Source organism: Manis pentadactyla, chromosome 15, assembly GCF_030020395.1.
Source record: "Manis pentadactyla isolate mManPen7 chromosome 15, mManPen7.hap1, whole genome shotgun sequence".
Taxonomy (NCBI): Eukaryota; Metazoa; Chordata; class Mammalia; order Pholidota; family Manidae; genus Manis; species Manis pentadactyla.
The window spans coordinates 17121195-17145478 of record NC_080033.1 but is presented as its reverse complement, the minus strand read 5'-3'; the positions used below and the strand labels follow the sequence as shown (position 1 = coordinate 17145478).

The following is a 24284-nucleotide window of genomic DNA, read 5'->3' as shown; positions in this document are numbered from 1 at the left end:
TGTTAGTGTTTAGGAAAGCCACAGATTTCTGTGTGTTAACTTTGTATCCTGCAACTTTGCTGTATTCCAATATCAGTTCTAGTAGTTTTGGAGTGGAGTCTTTAGGGATTTTTATTACAATATCATGTCATCTGCAAATAGTGACAGATTAACTTCTTCTTTACCAATCTAGATTCCTTGTATTTCTTTGGTTGTTCTCATTGCCGTGGCTAGGACCTCCAGTCCTATATTAAATAACAGTGGGGAGAGTGGGCATCCCTGTCTTGTCCCCGATCTCAGAGGAAAAGCTTTCAGCCTCTCACTGTTCATTATGATGTTGGCTGTGGGTTTATCATACATGGTCTTTATTATGTTGAGGTACTTGCCCTCTATTCCCATTTTGCTGAGAGTCTTTATCATGAATGGATGTTGAATTTTGTCAAATGCTTTTTCAGCATCTGTGGAGATGATCATGTGGTTTTTCTCTTTCTTTTTGTTGATGTGGTGGATGATGTTGATGGATTTTCAAATGTTGTAACATCCTTGCATCCCTGGGATGAATCCCACTTGGTCATGGTGTATGATTCTTTTGATATACTTTTGAATTCGGTTTGCTAATATTTTATTAAGTATTTTTACATCTACATTCATCAGGGATATTGGTCTGTAATTTTCTTTTTTGGTGGGGTCTTTGCCTGGTTTTGGTATTAGGGTGATGTTGGCTTCATAGAATGAGTTTGAGAGCATTCCCTCCTCTTCTATTTCTTGGAAAACTTTAAGGAGAATGGGTATTATGTCTTCTCTGTGTGTCTGATAAAATTCCGAGGTAAATCCTTCCGGCCCGGGGGTTTTGTTCTTGGGTAGTTCTTTGATTCCCATTTCAATTACTTTGCTCGTAATTGGTTTGTTTAACTTTTGTGTCTCTTCCTTGGTCAGTCTTGGAAGGTTGTATATTTCTAGGAAGTTGTCCATTTCTTCTTGGTTTTCCAGCTTGTTGGCATATAGGTTTTCATAGTAGTCTTTAATAATTCTTTGTATTTCTGTGGAGTCTGTCGTGATTTTTCCGTTCTCATTTCTGATTCTGTTCATTTGTGTTGATTCTCTTTTTCTCTTAATAAGTTTGGCTAGAGGCTTATCTATTTTGTTTATTTTCTCAAAGAACCAGCTCTTGGTTTCATTGATTTTTGCTATTGTTTTATTCTTCTCAGTTTTGTTTATTTCTTCTCTCCTCTTTATTATGTCCCTCCTTCTGCTGACTTTAGGCCTCATTTGTTCATTTTGTTTTTCACAGTCATTATCATTAATTTATTACCTTTTCTTTATACGTTTCCATATTTATTCCTTCATTACACAGTTATTTATTAAGCATTTACTATGTTCCAGGCCTAGGAGTTCACAATCCAGCAATATACAAGACAGGTTAAGTAACGCCTAGAGGCGATCTTAAATAATTACACAAATAATTGGAATTGTCTTAAGGGCCTAAGTTTTTACACAGCAGAAGTCAAACACACAAACACAAAGGCCAAGCAATTTCCGATAAATAAATTTTAAGTTTATGCATGGAGTCTCATACAAACAATGTGATCAATTAGTAGTAATTTTGGAAAGGACTCCAATACTGGAACTAGCAGACAGTAGACGAGAATTTAAGGTGGGGTGGCAGAGGAAGGAGTTAGCAGCCCCTTCTCGAATTACCCACTGGGGGGGCGCCCCGTTGGCGGGTAGGCGCTAGCTAGGCCTGCCACGCGTTGGATCCCACGCCAGTGTTGGCTGGCTGGGACGCCGCGGACTCAGCTCCAGCGCTCGGCTGGAGTCCAGACGTGCGTGGCAGCTGCAGGAGCCGGGACGGCCACCCGGTAGCGGCCACGTGAGCGCCCGCCCTGCCGCAGCCCCGCCCCCGCCGCCGGCTCCAGCCCAGCCCAGCTCCGCTCCGTTGCGTCCCGGACCCAACGCCTGCACGCCCTGCGCTGCTGCTGCTCCAGCTCGCTGACGGGCGCCAGCTCTCGCTTCCCTGGCACGCACTACAACGCCCCGGGATCGTTCCAGCGTCCCCGCGCACCCCCCGCGCTGTGCTTGCCGCTCCCCGGCACCCTCGGGGGACCCGCCCGCTCTGCACCCTGGAGCACCGGGCCGCGAGCGTCTGCCGACTTCTCTGGATCCTCGCGGCCGTGGGCGGCGTCTGCAACGCTTGTCCGTCCGTGGGAGGTAGGTGCGGGCCTCGGTTGGCCAGCTGGCGGGGCCAGGATCGTGCGCTGCAGGCCTGCGCGTCCCCCGTGTGCTGGGTCTGGGGCTTGGATGTGGGGCCGGAGGCAACGCGGAAATAGTGTGGGAGACGCTGCTTCTCTGGTTTAAACTCTTCGGGGCTCAATGGTGGTTTTTGTGAAATGGGGGAAGTCGTGTTGATGAACGGCAGTGTCGGTCAGGAAAACACTTGGCACGCAGTGGACTGGGAGAGTCAGTTTGGGGGCCTCGGCCTGGGGCGCCTCGGGGGCCCGCAGAGCGTGGGGGCGGCATTGCCTGATTGTCCCCTGCAGGGCCTGGAGCCGCACCCCCTCTCCGGGCCCCTAAACAAGAGGTCCGAATTCTCGGAAACTCGAGGACAGTGTAGACACGCCCTTGTTTCATTGTCGGCTGCGGGAGTCGGGGTGTTGGCAGGCTCGGTTGACAAGTGCGCCAAGCGGCCGGCATTAATGTGCGGCGCGGTGGCGGGGGCGTCTGTTCCTGTTTTGTTTGTTTGTTTGTTCATGTGTTTTGTTTTTTAGATTCCACATGTAAGTGAAATCATATGGTATTTGTCTTTGTCCCGCTGGCTTCATTTAGCATAATACCCTCTAGTTCGATCATGTCACAGATGGCATGTTTTCTTTCTTTTTTATGCCTGAGTAATATTGCTTTTTACAAATTGGTACCACTATTGTGTTTCTGAGTTTCAAAAGTAACATGTTAAGTAATTTATTTATATGCATTATTATTTTGAGGAATCATATGACTTCGAATTTTTTTTAAATTTGAATATTTCAACTTTAAAAAATGTAAAAAGAAAAAAAGGGAATTGAATTAATTTTTGTGACTCTGTAACAAAAGATCTATGCTTGGGAAAACAAGACCAGAAAGTCAATAGAACAAAAAGCCCAGCCCAGCCTAAGTAATGCTACTGAAAAGTTTTAGTTGAAGGCTGTGGTAACCAACCTGTTCTTTGATTACAACTAATAAGGAGTTTTTAAAAGACAGAATTGCCTGGACTTCATCTTAACCTTTTGAATTAGTATTCCTGTGGAAATGTCTGGTAATCTGTATTTTTAGAAAGTTTCCAAGGGGCTTGTAGTTCATGGTTTTGCATTGGAGACCTGTCCTCTAAAGAATACAGTACAGCATCTGTTCATTTCTTGAGAATGCTCGGACTTGTAGAGTTTCCTTAGTACAGCTAAAACTTAACATGTCCTTCCCTTTTATTAAGGATGGCTGTAAGAAATAGCAATATATAGAGCATTTCTGAATATTTTGCAATATTATTGTTAAGGAGAATATCGAGTGATATGTATAAGCCTGATACATGGAATGAAGATTCATGTGCTTCAGATATTTTTTCGAACCTAACTTGAAAGGTGAAGGTCAGTGTGAATGAAGGCCATCACACTTAGAGTTCTGACATTTTTATTTCAAATTTCCCATGAATTTATGTGTGTGATAACATTGTTAATTTTTTATATATGACTATTTTAAATACATCAAAATCTTTGTACTCCTGCTTTTCCCTTCATTTACAAAAATATATTAGAGACCAGAAAAACCAATGTGGTCTGAACCCTCTCAACCTTGAATGATCCTAGCTAATAAATATCTTTAAAATTTTAAGAGAAAGTTTAAAAGAGAGCATAATGCTGATCCAAGTTTAAAAACTGGTAACAACAGGGACTCAGCTTATGTTTTCTTTCTCCCTGATTTATACCACTGACCCAGCAAACAAACGGTCTACAGGGCAGAGATTCCGCGAGATCAGGGAACCATGGGGTGGATATGCATCTGCTTGTGGCCTGCTTTGCTCTCCCTGAAGTTCAGTGGTCACCTGTGTTGAGTGAGCAGTTCAGTCAGAGGCCAGGGATGTGTGCCTTCTATATACTGAGCGTAAGGGGGAGGCTACTGGCATGCAGGGCTCCAATTTTGAGTGGCCGCTGTGCCATAGTTGCGTACTTCTGAGCTCTATGTTGCTTCAGAGCTGGGCCCAGAATGGTTCTGATGAAGCCTACCCAAGGAGGTGACTCATCATGCCATCATGTTGCCTTGTCTCTTGGCTTCTCGATCTTCACTGTTTGGGTGTTTGATCTCTGTGTGTATGTGTCCACGACAGCAGACACTTAGACTTGTTCATCAGTGACTCTCCAGTGCCTTCAACCAGGCTTGGCTCAGAATAAGTGCTCAAAAATTATTGTTTACATAAAGGAATGAATGCAGGAGCTTCTCTGAATTGTAAAACTAAATAAACTGAAAATTTCTAACAGTTTTTTTGTTGTTTCATTTAAAAAGCCTCTTCAGGTAGACAGTTTATTGAAACATATCAACCTATTTATTTTCTGAAAAGGAAGCTGTACCGAGACATGTTCCTTAGTTATTTTTTGCATTTACCTCTTGCTAGTCAATCAGTGATCTTCACTGTGTATAGAACGTTATACTGAGCACTTGGAGTAATAAAATATTTAGCAGACATAGCTTATAAGGAAAATTTAAAGCCATTTAGTTAACTTCATATTTCCTGGGGGAAGTAAATTTTATAAAATGTTAGAATCTTTATAAAAATAAACTACCATACAAGTGTATATTTATAGATATTATATAGGGAGATAATTATTTCCCTAAAGTTTGAAACTGGTTAAAAATTATAATTACCCAAATCATAAGAGAATAAATAATTTTCAGTGTGAAAAATTTAATACAATGCAAAAAACAAATGCAAGGCAAACCAGGAAAGTTCCTCTTTCATCCCACCTCCTTTTTACTCATCACTTAACCTGATGCAACCACAGAAACACAGTTAACAGCTTGGAAGCATTTCATCCATTACATTTCCTAGGCACTTACATTTCCACATACATGGTGATAGTGCACATCTTTTTTCACCCAGCAGTTTGCCTTGGAGATCTTTCAAAGTTAGTACAAAATAGATTTATACCATTCTGTAAGGCTAAGTTATTTGGCATTAACAATTCATTTGGTTGAACTAGTTTCACATTATGTAGATAGGCATATATGAACAATGTTTGGTGTTTTTCTAAGCTAATTTATTTTTCAATATTTCTTCATATTTTACCTTACTGGCAAGTGCTGAGATGACCTTATTTTGAGAATATTTAGCTTTTGAGATACAAGGTGATATAAAATTTGCTTTATCTGTATTAAATGTCTTTAAATAGCAAGTGACACTTTTTAATTTATTCCCAATTTCTTAAGCTTCAAAATGAACAATAGATCCTGTTTTTCCAATGAAACAGCAGAGTGAGCCTTACGTGCTGACTCATTTCTCTTTCCTCGTTTTGTACGCCTCTACCGTTCTGTGTCTCGTGCTATTTGCAAATTGAATATTGGACAAGGGCTAAAAAGGAAAGTAGTCCTTAGGTGATCACTGACATATTTACTGGAATTCTGTAAGACTCCCAAGGTTAATTGTTAAGAGAATTTTTGTTGTTGTTGTTTGTCACTTGATTCTTTCGCCATGTCCCATTCAGCTAGTTGTTTGTTGTTTTACTAGAAAATTGAACATTTAGAATTTGGACTGTGTATGTCTTTAAAGATACGCTTTTGTGTCCAGGAAACTTCTGCTTCAACAATACATTGCTACAGTATGTGTTCAGATCAAAAAACTCAATCAAAATTTGTAATTTCTTAAAGTATATAACAAATCTAACAAAGAATGACAGTCATGCTCTTTGGCTCTGAAATAGAGTTTTCTACTCTAAAAGTACATAAGCTGGGTGTTAACCGCCAGAGAACAAAAATATACCGAGCGCTGCTATTCCAAGCGAGAGGTTGGATCAGGAAGGTCACCCATCATAGTAACACAAGGGAAGGGAATGATGAACTCTCATTTACAAAACACAAGCTTCACAATCCCACTAATCTAGATTTAGATCCAGGCTAGAAAGTATTTTATGTGAAGAAATTATTAAATTTGCCCATTAGCCTGCTTTTGATTCATAATAAGTTTCTTTAGCAGAAATGTCCTAAGAGTGAGAAAGGGATTCCTGCTCTGCCCCAGAGAGCACAGCAGCGATTAATTCCACCACCTGGAGCAAAAGAACTCAGAGCAGAAGATTGGCCTTCAACGTGACAATCCCAATTGAGAAAAACAGTTTCTCCAAATGTTCTTTAATGTATTCTTGTTTCTCATACTATATAAATTTTCTAGTCCCCATATTGTTCAAGCTTATGTGCTACCTATATTCTCTTTTATATCTAGGGTACTTTTTAACTCTTAACAAATATCAACTGGAGCCCTTCCCCTTGTTTCTAATTTACTATTACTTCATCTATTAGAAAGGGTACCTTTTAGTGATTTTGTGGTTCTATGTAAGTTTTATGTTAAGTAGCTTACTTCTGAAAGAAGAATATATATTTATAAGAACTACTCTCCTAGTCACTGAACAAAAGTTAATTTTTTATATGATTGTTTCATTTCTAACTTTAGATAGACTGTAATACTGGGAATTTAGTTTATTAGTTGTGAACAAAAACTAGAGATTATTTTGAGTGTCTCTGTATGGATGGGTGGTAGGAATCAAGAAAAGTTTCAAAAATTATTCTAGTTTTAGGTGGTGTTTAAGTCACTTGCAAACCAGCTTGTGTCCTCAGCAGTATAATAAAATTACCCTTTCTGAGATTACTGGTAAAAATTATAAGTTAAAAGCCAAAGATCATTTTTTGGTCTTCAAGCCCTTTTTCAACTTCTTTGACTTTACCGTCACATGTGCAGCCCCTCTGGTGTCTGTTTCCTACATTAACCATGATATGTGTGGTCACAAGTGACTAAAGACCCAATTCAAACTTGCTTTAGCAAAAAGAGAATATTTTGGCTCATGGAACTGGGAAGGATAGGGATATGCCCACTCTTGGGTCAAACTGAATTCCTAAACTGACAGAGTTCTTGTCGTTTCCCCATCCCTCCTGTCAGCCTCCTTTTATTTATTCCAGGCTCTTTCTTTCCTAATACAAAGGGATGCTCTCCATTGGGCAGAGAGTAAGGCTGTTCGCAGCTTGAGTCATTGAAGTTTGTGAATCTTGGGGAAAGATCATTTCTCTTTTCCAGTAACTTGCTATGAATTTCTGGGAAGGACTCTCCTCAGGACCAGCTCTGGCTACCGTGATGGCCGGGGCCAAGGCTCATGTCCGCCCCTGTGATCATAAGGCAGTTCACACTGACCAAAAGCCCCAACAGAACGCTGTGGAGTTGGGGCAGGAGAGGACGGTCCCTAAAGGATTCACCAGGGAGAAGATGGGGAGGGGTTGAGGAGTCATTTCATTGCCCCCACATCCCCTTTAGCATCTCTGATTTCTTTTTTCCTAAGTACTGCATTTGTTCTCATCTTCTTTCCCCTGCCTCTCACTTAGTCATTCTCTAGCATTCTGTTCTTGTAAAGTCTACATTATTTTCCACAAATAGTTCATCTTAACAAGTTTCGCCTAGTGTATCTTTGCAGAAGCATTGTAAGTTTCTATCTTTACACATCAGTACCATCACTTTCTACTTATTGAGTGCGAGCATAGATGTGAGCTGTGCATTTACCTATCCTCAGGAAGCTATATACTCTAAAAGAAATACAGACATACAGTATGTATGGTAAGGTTAATTTTTCTCTGATTTCTTAAATCCTAATAAAATTGTTATGAACCACATTTTACCTTTTTCCAGCCCCCCTGAGACTTAAGTATGGAATGGACATTCTTACTAACAGTTAGCTAAGAACTGTAATTAATAGAACTGTTTTTCACATATGAGAAACACCAAATGCATATACCTACCCAGAAACATCTAGGGCAGCTCACCTTTGAAAGAGAAACCTTTGCAGTGTATTCTACATTATGATCCTGTTCCATCTCTTCATTCCAGCATTCTACTGAATCCAGCAACTTGAGTCCTCACTACTTTTTGAAAGGGCACAGTAGACAGAAAAACAAATTAGGAAGATGATAAGTTTGATGTTGAACATTATTTTCAATTTTGAGTTTGAAAAACATCCATCCAGAAATTGAAAATTGGAGTCTAGGGTCCAGGATAGATTTCTGCTAGAGTTTGAAATATGGAACCATCTAATTAGTCAAATTCTCCCAAAGTTTAGCTGTGTGAATAAGCAAATAACTTAATTTCTCAGCATCCTGGTGCCCCTATCTTCCAAGTGGGCGGAGAATATATAACTATAAGGATTTTTGTGAGGATTATTAATTTCTGTAGGAAAACTTTGTTGCCCAATGCATATTAACTAGATAACCAGTGTTCTCAGTATCTTCATTGCCTTTACAGTTTGCTGGGTCTGTGTCAGCCTGATGGGAGTAAATGAAGTTGTCACAGAGTCTGATAGGAAGGGCTGCCGCGTGAGGCTCCCTTGATGACCGCATTCACTGGCTGTTGATCACTCTGTACCTCTCTTCTCATCTCCCTGGACTTTATTCTTTGTGATCCATTCCATCACTTTTATATCTTCAATCCCTCCACTGGTTAATACTGCCAAAGCATATCACTGGTATGATTTTGTTACTAATAGTATTGTGCATCACTTACATTTACTAAGTAACCACCCAGTGAGAAAATTGAGTCAGTCCTATTGAGTAGCTGACCCACGGTGCACAGAGTAAGTGACACAGTCAGAACTGGAACCAAGACAGTCTGAAGTAAAATCCCTCAGGCTTCACCACTTCCTCAAACTTCTCTTTATAGGGGAAATAGTTGTACTAACTCCTCTTTGTTCAAGTTCTGCCCATCTGATAATTATTCCCAATCTCAGATCTTCAGGAAAACATTTACTGAACCCAGTGGCCATTGATGGTCTTCTCTAAACCTCAGTGTTCACACACATCTTGCCCAAGAAGGTATGATTCAGAAAAGAGTGCTGCATATGATACTGTGATTGGTGAGAATAGTAGGATTGTCAGAGTTTGGGAAGGTGGAGAGAAAGAAAAGAATCTGTTTGCAGAGAGATGACGTGAGCCCGAGAACCACTCAGGAATGAGCGTAGACGGTCAGAGCAATGGGGAGGCCCCTCCTGGGATAGAGAAGAGTGAGGTAAAGATGAATAAGGAGAGTGAGCACAGAGGCTTAATGACAGATTGAAAGCTTTGAACTTGACCTTACAGGAAGTGGCTGAACAGAAAATTTTAGAAAAGAGGCTAATAAAAATTCAAGGTTACAAGAAGACTTAATCTGTGACTGGTATCTGTAATATATTGAAAGACAGAAAAACCAGACTAGGAAAACTACTAGAGAAGCTGGGGTAGCTATCCGCATGTAGGACGCACGCAGGCCGAGTGAGTGGAGGGTGACGTGCTGGGAAGCGCGCGCAGGAAGGCCCGCTGACTCACAGAGCACCTGGAGGAAGGCGTGAAGGAGCCTGGGGAGTCCCAGTGTAAAGTCAGGGTAAGTGGGGAATAGGCCAAACCACACGCACTGAGGCTGGGCAGATCTTTGCCCTGCTTGGAATTATTCTTCTTTTTAGTTGGAGTCAACAGCTAAGGAGCTTTGTATTATTATGTCCCTCCTGCCTTAGCTTCTTACTGAGATGTGGATCTACTTAGTAATAAGAATTGTGACTTTGTCAGTTTTTGAACTGATACCATCCTTGCCCGGAATCCTTTTTGACGACAGACTTACTATGAGGTGATCTTGGAATTACTTTACTTTGCATTCCTCCAGCCCTCACTGCTCCTCCTTGGCTGTTCAGTGAGGGAAAAGAAAATGGGGAGAAAGAATTGTGAAGTTGCACGAATTATACGATTTCACTTATTTTCAGATGTTTCATCCAGTAAAATAAGCTCTGTGTTCAGGATGCCACCCTAACTTGGGAAAGCAGGAGCCCTACTTTGATTTAGAACATCTCCCCCACTGCCCCAGGCAGAAGTAGTTGATTCTCCTTATTTTCTTCTATTATTTATTAAAGTATGGCTTTTACCACATCCTGTCTGGGTTCGGTACACGGCAGCAGCAACTACCACTGGATTTTAAGTCCTCAGGGGCAGTGTTTGCACTTGGGAGCCAGATTTTCAAGGTGGTGTTACCATTTTTTTTTTTTTAAGAAGAAAATGGAGAAAAGGAGGAAAAGGAGAAAAAGGGCTTGGTTGTAGGGAGATGTCATTGGTATAAGTATACATAGAAACAAGAAGAGAAGGCTTGAATAATAGAGGTGCACATGTTTATACATCCGACACACACATACACTCACGGTGCTGGCTATTAAAAGCCTGACAAATTATTTACTATTCAAGTTTCATTTAAAAAGTGTGTCAGTACATCCGTGGTGTTGACCAAGAGCAGTAAGACTCCCTTTTTGTTGCTCCTTTGCTAGTAGTAGACATAAGCAGTTTCCTCCTTGACAGCCTGGTGTCTTTCCATAGAATGAAGCTGATTGTGCCGTGATAAATCACTTCCTGTAGGGTTGATGACTGAGCCAAGAGGGAATGACAATAAGGTTGGAGATGAATTATTGGGGGATGAAACAGTGCTCTTTCTTAGCCACCCAGTTCCATTTGTGGATGTTTCTGAGACACCTCAATGTTTTCTTTGTATATAGATTTTATTTTGCATAGTTTCTCTCTCTTGTGACCCCTTATGAGCCCTTATGGTTAGTAACCACAATTAAGTAACTTAGTGCAGAATCATATCTTATTTATTTTGAAATTTCTTGTATCTAGCTTAATCCCCAGAATATAGCAGGTAGCTTTATGTATTTAATAAATTGAATTTAATGAATGAAAGCTTTCTATATTAAATGTTTTATGATGTACATATATTTAATTTATGTCCTATCAAAAGTTTATTTTCTGTTTCTTTTTCCTTTTTATTGTTTTTGATCAACATTTACTGACTGAGCACATTCATCCAATCCTGAAGTAAGTTTTAGGAAATCTTAAAAAATGCCTGAAAGAAATACAAGGAAACGTGGTTCCTACTCTCAAGAAACAAACTCTATTGTCACATAATGTCAACTCTACTCAATTCTTATTTGCCTACTGGGTGTCTACTTTCAAAGGCTATTTATCTAGATCTAGTTTTTCAGAATTTTATTCTCTATAAAGAGCAGAAACTTAACTATTTTTGTAGGAATTGAACTATTTGCCTCCACCCTTCATTTCTGCTTTCATTCTTCATTCATTTACTTCTATTAAAAAAAAAGAAATTAAATGAAATCTTAAGTGCTAAGATGACAAGTGAAATGATGAAAATTCAGAGGAAGCAATGGAGTGTGTGACAGTCCATAATACCTAGCTAAGGTGTGAATTAGTTAATCTAGTTAAGGTGAGAATATTTATTTTATGGGTCTATATTGCCTCCATGCCTCAAATTGTATAATGGCTTGAAAGAAAAATTGAGGTTATCTATTTTGTCATCGTTTAATAAATACTCCATAGCATTTAAGATGGTACTACTATATGAATTTTACCACTGAAAAGAACTTAGGAGCTAACTGATTCTGGTCAGGTAGTTTAACAGATGAGGGTACACTGGCACGGGTCCCAGTGACGGGCTTGCAAGGTAAAGGCAGAACTTTGGACAGAACCCCATATCCATACTCATCCAATCCAAGGATCTTTGTCATACACTATGTTTCTGGAAAGTACCGTGTAATTTATTTTACTATTCCATTTCATATACCACATATATCTTTATTGTCATAGTAATTCTAACACTACTTGTATATATAAGGCTTTGTCCACATTAACACTAGATGAGGTTACCAAAAGGAACAGCATTTCAAGGTGTTCATCTCTTTAGAAAGTATTCAGAGTGCCTATAAGGGCCAGGCACCTTGCAAGATGCAGGAAATACCTTAGCTGTAAGATAGACTTGCCTCTTCCCTCTAGGAGTTGAATGGCTTTTGCAGTGTTTCTCAAACTGTTTTTTAAAACTCTCCATTTCCATGGAAGCGCATCATGGATTAGGCCAAACACAGAAGTTTCCACAAACCAATAAAAAATTTTAAAATAACCTGTTCCCTGATACTATCTATACTGCACATGGTGCTGGGGAGTACTTCACTTGAACAAAGAATTCTAAACCTACTCCAGTGGAATCAACTAGCTTATAGAAAAGAGAATAAACTATAGTTCACATAAAAAAAGACTATATCTACATATATCCATAATAGTAGACACTATTTTTTTATTGAAGGGTAGTTGACACACAGTATTACATTACATTAGTTTCAGGTGTACAACACAGTGATTCAACATTTATATACATGATAATTCTAGGTACCAGCTATCACCATACCAAGTTGTTACAATATTTTGACTATATTCCTTATGCTATACATTACATTCCGGTTACTTATTTATTTTACAATTGGAAGTCTGTTTATATATATATATATATATATATTTTTTTTGTGAGGGCATCTCTCATATTTATTGATCAAATAGTTGTTAACAACAATAAATTTCTGTATAGGGGGGTCAATACTCAATCATTAATCCACCCCAAGCCTAATTTTCATCAGTCTCCAATCTTCTGATGCATAACGAACAAGTTCTTACATGGAGTACAAATTCTTACATAGTGAATAAGTTACATGGTGAACAGAGTAGACACTATTTTTTTTTAATGTGTCCCTATTTTCTCTGTTTTTCTTATTGAAGTATAATTGACATATATTAGTTTCAGGTGTACAACATGGCTCAGTATTTGTGTATATTGCTAAGTGATCACCACAATAATTCTAGTTACTATCCATCACCATATACAATATTTTTCTTGTGATGAGAACTTTTAAGATCTATCCTTAGCAACTTTCAAATATGCAATACAGTATTATAAACTATAGTCACCATGCTGTATATTTATATTTCCATGACTTAATAATTAGAAGTTTGTACCTTTTGATCCCCTTCACTTATCTCACCTACGCCTGATACCCACCCATGTCAGTCACCAATCCGTTCTCTGTATCTGAATTGGGTTTTTTGTTTGTTTATTTTGCTTTTTAGATTCCACATGTAGGTGAGATCATACTCTATGTGTCACCCATTCCCAGTATGACTTATTTCACTTAGCATAATACTGGCAAGGTCCATCCATGTTGTGCAATGAGAGGATTTCCTTTTTTCATGGCTAAATAATACTCATCTGTGCATGTGTATCACACTTTCTTTATCCATTCCTCCGTCAGTGGACACTTAGGTTGTTTCCATATCTTAGCTATTATAAATAATGCTGTAATCAACCTGAAGGTGTATATATATTTTTGAATTCCATTTTTGTTTTTTTGGATAAATACTGGAAGTGGAACTGCTGGATTGTATGATAGCTCTATTTTCAATTTTTTGAGCAACCTCCATACTGTTTTAAATAATGGCTGTTACCAATTACATTTCCACCAAGAGTGCACAAGGTTTCTTTTTTCTCTGCATCCTTTATTATTTTCTTGTCTTTTTGGAAATAGCCAGTCTAACAAGTGTGAGGGGATACCTCACGGTGGTTTTGCTTTGCATTTGCCTGGTGATAGTGATGCTGAGCACATTCTCGTGGACCTGATGGCCATTTGTATATCTTTGGAAAAATGTCTATTTAGATCTTCTGCCTATTTTTTAGTTAGATCATTTGTTTTTTGCTATTGAATTGAATGAGTTTTTATATATTTTGCATATTAGTCTCTAATCAGTTATAACTTGCAAATATTTTCCCCCATTTGGCAGGTTGTTTTTTCAATTTGCTGATGTTCCCTTTTTGGGCAGAAGCTTTTTAGTTTAATGTCTCATTTTTTATTTTTATTTTTGCTTTTATTGTCAAATCCAAAAAATTATCACCAGATGGATGTCAAAGAGCTTATCCACTAGGAACTTTGTTCTAGGAGGTTTATGGTTTTAAATCTAACATTAATCTTTAATCGTTTTGAGTTAATTTTTCCGCATGGCATTAGATAGTGGTAGTTTCATTCTTTTGCACGTGGCTGTCCAGTTTTCCCGCGACCGTTTACTGAAGAGTCTGTCTTTTCTCCCTCGTATATTCTTGGCTTCCTTGTCATAAATTAATTGACTGCATATGTGTGGGGTTATTTCTGGGCTATTTTCCATCGAATGGCTTGTCTGTTTTTATGCTAACACAATCCCATTTTGATTATTATAGCTTTGCAGTATAGTTTAAAATCAAAGCCTGTGATGCCTCCAGCTTTGTTCTTCTTAAGTTTGCTTGCTTTGGGTCTTTGGGGTCTTTTGTTGTTCCATACAAATTTTAGGATTCTTTGCTCTACTTCTGTGAAAAATGCCATCAGCAGTTTGATAGGGATTGTGTTGAATTGGTAGTTTGGTTAGAGCACAATGGACTTTTTAACTACTAATTCTCCCAATCCCTAAGCAGAGAATATCTTTCCATTTACTTAAGTTTGCAAACATCAGTATCATATAGTTTTCAGTATACTGTTTTTTCACCTTCTTGGTTAATTTATATATAGGTGTTTTATTCTTTCTGATGGAGTTGTAAATGGAATTGTTTTCTTAATTTCTTTTTCTAATAGATCATTATTAGTCTATGGAAATGCACCTGATGTTTTTATATGTAGATTTTTGTATCCCTGGAAATTTACTGAATTTATTGATTAGTTCTAACCACTTTTTGGTGGAGTCTTCAGGATTGTCTACATATAATCTGTTATCTGCAAATTGTGGCCCTTTTACTTATTCCTTTCTGGGTTTTGAGGCCTTTTCTTTTTTTTTTTCTTGTCTGATTTCTTGAGCTGGGACTTCTAATACTATGTTGAGTCAAGGTGGAGAGAGTCGGTATCCTTGTTAATTTCTGTCTCTACTTTTAATATTCATTCTGATGTATATTTTTGATCATTTTGATTCTAATCTGATCATCTTGTTGAAAGAAAAGCTACTTCCCTATAAGTGTAAACTTTTACACTTAAGAGAATGCTTTCCTGTGAATGTTGTGACAGTTTTGTTGTGCAGTTGATTCAGTTATTTATATTTGCTTAAATAAACATTTGCCACTAGGCATTTTCTATTAATAATAAAAGTGCCTATTCCTGAACACAGGGGTTATAGGCTGAAGCAACATTACCTAGATGATGAAGTGACTGGTACACTGTATAAACAGTTGGAATCTCCTGAGTAAATGTCTCAGATACCGTGTTCATGTTAGCACACTTACTGAACTTAGATCTGTCCCTTTGTTTTTGTGCTATTCTGAAATTTGATTTAATTGTGCTAATGGGTCATAAAATGCTCTAGTTTTCTAGAGTTCTTGAATTTCTCAGCTATGTAAAGTCATGCAACTTGGATGTACACTATCCAAGGTGTCAAAATTACACAGAAACTCACATATTTTACTGCTTTTAATTTCTCAACAACCAGTTGATCTTCAAAGATGATTCACCAGGAAACCAGAGGGTATGTTGGGTTTGTTCACATTATGAGATTAGGTCATTTCTGGATTCTTTTAGCTAAATGAAAAAATAACTATAATGCCATGTGATTTGTTAAATGGCTATAAATTTAATTTCATATACATCTTGCAGAATTAGGAGACTTTGAGAATTTATCCAAACTTCTGCATCTATTACAAGGCCTTTAAAAATAAGAGCTATGCAATGAGCACGATGAAAATATGTTCATTACAACTGAAGATGCTAATTCTTTTACCTGTTTAGGCTGCATTCTTCGGGGTATATCAGCAGGAAGGACCTTGTTTATTTAAAAAAACCCTTTTAAACTTGGTCATGTAGTCCTCTGGAAACATGGCTTTTCTATTAATTTCTACTACAAAATTTAGAAATAGCATTTAATGAACGGTAGACTAGTAAGTAATGGGGTTAAGTAAATAGCTTCTGAATATTATAACTATATTTTTCTAAAGATTTTGCTATGCATTCAGTATGATGAACTCATATAATGAAGATGTATTCTGTCAATATGCATTCACAGCATACATGGATAATGGTTCCAAAGAAACTGTTTTAAGATATGCTCTGAATATGTATGAAGAACAATAGACACAGGTTATGGGTTCAACAAATAGTAAGGGCCCAAAAGCAGAAGAAATGGCTTTATTAATCCTTATTCACTGAAAATACTTAAGAAACAAAAAAGAAACACACCATGTTATAAGTATATATATATATATATATATATATATATACACCACAATTTTAGCAAGTCTTTATGAGCCCATTGATACTGCACAGTAATGTATTTTGTTACAGGATATTAGCTAGTCCATAAACATAGAGAATGGTTTAGATTATTAATGTAACTTACATTTTAATAAGATAAAATATTTAGAAGATTTTTGCACCAGTGATCTGTTGATCAAATATCAGGCTCGGTGGATTGCTTCTCTTTTGTGGGAACTCCTAAGAGACTCCTAATCCCACAGATGACAACTATCAGTTTTGGAGAAAATACATAAAACAATTACCTGAAGGCTATGGATAAAGACAACGAAAAAAGGGTGAGGAATTTTGGAAGGGAGTCAATACTTGAATGAAGGAAATGACGTGGTTTGAGTTACCAGTTTTTGCAAGTTTTGGACTAAAGACAAAACACTGAGGTCCAGTAGAAAACTTGTGGTCTTTCTGGTTTAACAAATCAGAAGACAACTCAAGGCATTACTGCTGTAGGAAGATGACAAGTAACCCTGAAAATTAAAGAACCAGAGAAGGAGGAGCCCAAGCTCTGTGGATAAATTCTATACAAGTCTCTAAATCATGCATAAGGACCAAAAAAAAAAAAATTAACTGTGATTTGAGATGCAGTGGGTGAGGCAGACTTTTCAGTTTGAAAATCAAATCGAGTTAATTACCTGTCAAGTCAGAAATACCAACACTCTTCAAAGGAATAAAAAAGAAACCAGAGTCTCCACAACATAACACTCAACACTATCCAGGACACAATCCAAAATTACTGTTACACAAAGAACCAGGAAAACGTGACGCATTCTCAAAGAAACAGGTAATCATCAGAGGCTATAATCATTTCATTGCTAACAAATTATCACAAATTTAGCCGCATAAACTACATAGATTTATTATTTTGCAGTTCCCTTGGGGCAGGATATCAGGCTCAGCCTGGGGAAATCCTGTGCTCAAGCACTAAAAGGGTCCAGTCAAGGTGTCTTCTGGGCTGAGCTCTCACATGGAGGCTCTGCTAGGGAAGAATTTGCTTCCCAACTCACTCATGTTGTTGGCAGAGTTCATTTCTTCATATGACTAAGGACCCAGCATGTTAATGGTTGTCAACAGGAGGCCATCTTCAGATATTAATGCCTTCCAATAGTTCCTAGAGGCAACCTGCCATTCCTTGACACATGGGATTATCCACTGTGGCTTCTTACTTCATCAAGAATTGATCAAATTAAAAGAAAAATAGATAATAACTCTACAATCACAGTAGAGTATTAGGTCTGGGATTTGAGTGTACTCTACAAGACAATAAATTAGCTAATTTCTGTTTCATAGATGTTAGCTGAAAATACAAGACTTGTGAGTCAGAAAAAGAGTTTATTTTTCACCACAAGCATAAATATCAACATCCTTGCATCAGTTCCCCTTGGTGCTGAGTACCCTGAGGGGAATCAGACAGGTGTGCAGTGCAGGTGAGGAATCTACTGCTTTTATAACAAGCAGTGTGCCATATCCCTGGGGTTTGTGGGGTGGTATGTCCTCTCTTAAGGTCACCAGTGACATTAAAAGCTCTAAGAAATGGCTCAGATAAAAAGAAGTCAGAGTCCTACAGTCCTGGCACACCTAGCAAAATATGCATGAATATAAGGTCCAGTGAAAACTGTATCTCACAAAAAAATAGTAACACCACACTCAGCAATTGATACAAAAACTAGACAAAATATCAGTAAACACATAGAAGATCTGAAAAATACCATAAAAGTAATTTCACCCAATTGATATTTGCAGAACACTATACATAAATATAGTGATTATGGTCTGTTTATGAAAATAGACCATATACAGGGCAGCTAAATAAGTCTCAATATATTTGAAAGAATATAAATTTCTGACCAGAACAAAATGAAGTTAGAAATTTATAACAAGATTCCAGGGAAGCTGTTAACATCTGGAAAATAATAATACACTGTGAAATAATTTGCAGATCATAGGGAATTGTAAGGGAAAGTAGAAAAAAATTTTTGATAATATTAAAAATACAATGTATCAGAGTTGTTGGTAAAGAGCTCTAAAGCAGTGCTAAGAGGGAAATTTATAGCTTTTAGTTTTTATGTGCAAAAGGAGGAAAGTTCTAAATCAATAATCCACCTTAGGAGCCAGAAAAAGTAGAGCAAATTAAACCCAACGTACATAGAAAAATTTGAGTAGAATTGAATGGGAACCGACAAAGAATAGGGGCATTTTTAAAGCCAAAACTGATTAGTTGAAGTGATCAACAAAATTGATAAGTTCCTAGCTTGCAGGTCAAGCAAAGGATGAGAGCTAGGAGAGGGAGAAAGCGAAATCAAGAGTAAATGGTGCATTTCCTCTCCTATATATGTTAAAAGGAAAAAAAAAGGATATTAAGAATGACTTTTGCCAAAAAATTGCTTTAAATATAATTTACCAAAATTAAAACAAAAATGGAACAGCAATCTGCAACTTCGGTAAGGGCAAAGATTTCTTAGAAAGGGACAGGCAGTATTATACTTCAATACAATCACTAAATAAAATACAGGCTTGAGGACTAGATTCACGGCATTGTATTTGTTTTGTAACAATAGGGCTTTAGAGTCTTCAAGTGTGTGCGTGAGGAAAACACCAGAGAACGTCCCAGTAATGTTATGAGGCTTAAACATGTGGTAAATACTTCAACTATGGCAGGAAGCCTGGGACACGGCTCCCAGCGCTCTCTGTCTCGTGGGATTCACCCCCTCCTTTAATCTACTCCCCTTTAATGTGGTCTGCATCTACCGACTTGCTTCTAACCGATAGAATATGTTTTTGTTTTTGGTCTGGGTTTTGTATTTGTTTGCAGTTTGCTCTGGTAGCTTAGCAGTGTCACTGGGAACTGTCCCCCTGTGCTTTACCTCTTTCTCTTTATTGACTGTCTGTGAGGGGGACTGTTGCCCAGCATGTTCAACGACTCCTTTAACAATGGGCATTCGCATTATTTCTAGTTCTCGTCAACAAACACAGTGTCGGACACAAGCAACATTGTACACGTATCCTCACCCACTGGGGATATCTCCATGAAATAGATTCCCAGGAGTTGTGGTGGGTAGAAAGGTATATGTAATTTTTATTTTAATTAAAGTTGCCAGGTTACTTTTCAAAAAGAAATATTTTCTCCTATTACCACCAGCATTGTCATTGCAGAGCCCCCTGCAACAATGTATATTGTTCCTCATCTACTGTCAAATATATATACATATATATATGTATGTGTGTGTGTATATTATATGCATGGGTGTATATATAAAACATGTATATGGTATGTATATACATAAAATATGTTTTACTTACATATAGGTATTCTAGATTTTCTGTCTTGGTAAGAAGTTTCCATGGTAGATAGAGTTTCACCTGTAGATTATATATGTAATTGCCTAGTTTCCCTCTAGGATTTAGATTTTTATTTTTTACACTTAAATCCTTTTATCATATATATTATTTCTGGACCTGTTTCACCAATCTCTTGCTTTATTCCTCTCTCAATACCATATTGATTTGGCTACTGTGACTGTGTAGAGAGTTGTGATGACTGGTAAGGCAAGTCTTCCGCAGCGTTCTTTTATATCAGCTGTTTGAGGACGGGCATGCAGTTAGTCTCAGGTATTTATTCTTCCATATTAATTTTGAGATATTTTACCCCCAAATAAAGAGGAAACCAAAAATTGCAACCAGAATTCGAATTGGAATAATATTAAATGTAAAATTACATTTGAGACAAATAACATTTTATATTAAAACGTCTCATTTTGGAATGTAGGCTATCTTCCCATTCAGATCTTTTTTTATGAGATTTTATACTTTTCTTTATATAGGGCATGTGTCTTGTTAAATTTATTTCTGGAGACTTCATAATCTTTGTCAATATTGGGCAAAGCATATGATTTCATTTCCATTTCCAGTTTCTTATTGTCTATTTAGAGAATAGTACTGAATTTTAAAAACATACTTATTTTATATCCACCACATTACTATAATAGTAGTTACTGTTTTTACTAGTGCCATAATTCTAGGGATACAACGTAACTGCCACAAAAAGCTTTACCATCCCCACTGATGACCTCACCATGTTTATACTGATCATGCTTCATTTGTACTATATTTGCTAGGTTCCAGACAATATTAAATAATAGATAATAACATTATTTAATATATTTTATTAAATTGGCTTTAGTGTTAGCTAGAATAATGTTTGTTCTTGATTTCTTTAAAGACTATTGCATTTAAGCAGTTTCCTCAATTCCTTTGACTTAGTGCTTTTATTGGTGATGACTTGAGTTTTATCAAATGCTTTATTTGGCATTTTTCTCTTTAAATTATTTGACATATTTTATTAAGTTGACATTTCTCAATGTGGAATCATCCTTGCATTACAGGAATAAATATTTATTCCATATCCCATATTCCAAATGTTTATCATGCCTTATTCATTTGCTACATGCTAGATTCTATTTGGTATTGTTTTATTTTAAATTTGAATGTGTTATAAAGTTGATCTGTACTATTATTTATGTTGTTTATCAAGTTTGGACTTACTGTTACTTCAGTTTTTGCACAATAAATGGAGGACTTTTACAAGTTTTCCTTCAGTCTATAATGGTGTATTTGACATTTAATTTGTGTACTCTTTGAAAGTTAGATGGGAGTCAGTAATAAACCAGTGTAATCCCAGTGCCTTTTTCAATGGTAGATCTTAAATCATTTTTCAAGTTTCTCCAGTGGTAACTGGAATGATTGGTTTGTCCACATGTGATCATTTTGGTAGTTCATATTTTTTCTCAAATATTTTACAAACCTAGAGGAATTAAATTGCATGGAATTTTATGTTCTAGCCTCATAATTCTTTTTTGGGGGGAGTGGGTCCACCACCGGTTGTATTTTGTTTTCTCTCAGCTGTATTGAGGTATAGTTGGCATAAAATTGTAAGATATTTGCAGTGTACATTGTGTGATTTAGTGTATGTGCACACTGTGAAAGGATCCCCCCATCTAGTTAATTAACATCCATCACCTCAAATATTTACCTTTTTTTTGGGTGTGGGGAACATTTAAGTTTTACTCTCAGCAAATTTCAATGGTGTTATCAACTGTAGTCACCATGTTTTACATTAGGTCCTCAGACCTTATTCATCTTAGAGCTGAAAGTTTGTCCCCTTTTACCAGCCTCTCCCTATTTCTCCCATTGCCCAGCTCTTGGCCACCACTTTTCTACTCTTTCTCTGAGTTCAACTTTTTATTTTGTTTAAGATTTCATATATAAGTGACAGCATGTAGTGTTTGTTTTTCTCTGGCATATTGCACTTAGCGTAGTGACCTTAAGATCCATCTGTGTTGTCACAAATGGCAGGATTTCCTTCTGTGTATATATGTAAGATCACATCTTTACCCATTATCTATTCATGAACATTTAGGTTGTTTCCGTCTCCTGGCTATCGTGAAGAATGCTGCAGCGAGTATGGGGGTGCAGAATCTCTTTATAGCCTATGATCATTTCCTTTGGATCTGTGCTCAGAAGCGGGATTGCTGAATCACACGGTGGTTCTACTCATGATTCTTGCAGTGTCTCCTCTACAGGTCTTTCTTACTCTTTTCTAATTCTTAATTTCTGTGTGTGTGTGTGTATGTGTGTGTGTGTGTATGTGTCTAATTTATTCTTAATCAAGACCACATTGGGTTTGATAGATTTTTTTCAAAGATTCATCATTGGATTGTTTATCATTTCTTTCTTTTAAAAAGTTATTAGACTTAAACAAATCTGGAATTAATAGACTATCTGATAGTTTAAAATATTTGTATTCTTTTAAGTTTCTTTATATGAATATTATTTTCATATTTTTCATCTTTTTTAATTTGAATAAAGGCATTTAAGCTTACACCTTTATCTCAGAGGATAGCTTTTCCTGTCTTTTCTAAGTTTAGATTCAAATTATTCTCCATTTCTTTGTACTCCAGTGAATTTGTATCTCACTTTTGATTTTTCTTTTATCTAATGATTTTCTAAGAGTATGTTTCTTAATTTTAAGGTAGTTTGGATATTTTTGATCATTGATTACTTCTTAAATGTACATAAATTAATTACATGTCTATATACTAGGAAATTTGAAATTTTAAATCCCATGTAAAACAGCATCAAAAAAACATAAAGTTGTTGGTAGACAATTTTCTATTCATCTCTCCCATTTCTGCATATCTTAGCAGCATAGGCACTGCCTTTGTTCTGAAATATCTTTTCAAGGGTGCCTGTGTTGGAAAAAACACCAGAAGACAGATAGTGTCTCTTGCTACAGAGCAAAGGGCAGGCTTACTTACTGCTTGTTATAAAATTTTTAGGCCTCTAAGTTTGTGTAGTTATCACATGACCTTTCTTGCATCATCCTACGGGAACTGCATTTGGAGAAGCTGTACAAATTCTGATACTCTGGCAGGTGCTGTTGCTGTGAGCTATAAACTATCTTTAGTTTGTGATCCAGGAGTCTCCTGTCTTCTGCCAGCATGCACATAACTGTGGTAAGCTAAATTGTTAGCTTGCAAATAGAGTAAAATTTCAGAAACTCATAATTCATGAGAAAAATACTTGGGGATAAAGCTAACAAAATGTGCAATACCTTTACATTCAAATTACAGAAATCACTGGTATTAAAAAAGACAACTAAATGGAGAGATACATTACTATTGGTTGAGAGATTCACTATTGTTATGTTATCCATTCTTCCTGTATTAATATTATAGATTCAGTGCAATCCTTTTCAAAATTCTAGCAGGATATTTTGAAGAGATAGACAATATTCATAAATTTATGTGGAAATTCAGATGATTTAAAAGTCACACCAATTTCTAAGAGGAACACTGTTGGAAGACTTGTACCTTATGATTTCTAGACCTATGATAAACTATAGCTACAGGTATTGATAATGTGAGGAAAACCAATTGATGGAATAGCATAGAATGTCCAGAAATACACCTACATGTTTATGGTCATTTGATTTTCAACAAAACTGGAAAACGTATTGAATGTGGAAAGAAAAGTCTTTTCAACAAACTGTGTTATATATGAAAATGAAAAATTTTGAATCAAGACCCCTCTCTCACTTCATACACAAGGAATACAATTTGAGAACAATGTAGACCTAAATTTAAAACTCAGTCATAATGCTTTTCAAAGAAAACAATCGAAGACTATCTTTTTAACTTCAAAGTAGGCAAAAATGTCTTGAACAGGCCACAATACCATAGCACAAACCGTAACACTTAAAAAATATATATTTTAAAATTCAGCCTTTTAGGTCATCAAAAGACTCCATTAAAAATATGAATGGGCAAGCTACTGGGAAAAAATATTCATAGTGCATTTATCTAACAAGGGGCTTGTATCCAGAACATACACACACACACACACACATACATACATACACATATATAATATATATATTAAATATATATGTATATATACACAAATGACAAAAATTCAAGGAACTCAATATAAAAATGGTCAAGATATATGAATGGTTTATAAACAATGAAAAAACCCACAACCTCATTAGTTATCAGAGAAGTTCAAATTTATACCACAGGGAGATACCACTTTTACCTACTACAATGGCTAGTTTTCTTTTTCAATTACAGGATAAAATGTTACAAAGGATATCAAACAAGTAGACCTCTTCTATATTGCTAATGGTATAACTTCTTTGAAGAAACCTTCGGCAGTTTTTCAAAAGTTAGCTATATGCTTGGCCAAAAATCCTACTTCCAGGTATTTGCCCAAATAAAAACATGCACACGCAAAATTTGTACTCAAATGTTCATAGATTTATTAGGAATATGCAAAACTTCAAATACCCTAAATACCCATCAGCAGGTAAATGAATAAACAAATAATGGATAAACAAATCCACATAAATGAAATAGCAATACAAAGAATAAAGTACTGATACAT

The 24284-nt window shown here is 36.8% G+C and overlaps 1 pseudogene; it reads left to right on the top strand.

The window, feature by feature from the left end:
* LOC130681129 (epithelial discoidin domain-containing receptor 1-like) overlaps nt 1-24284 on the top strand; it is an 84633-nt pseudogene that overhangs the window by 5123 nt on the left and 55226 nt on the right.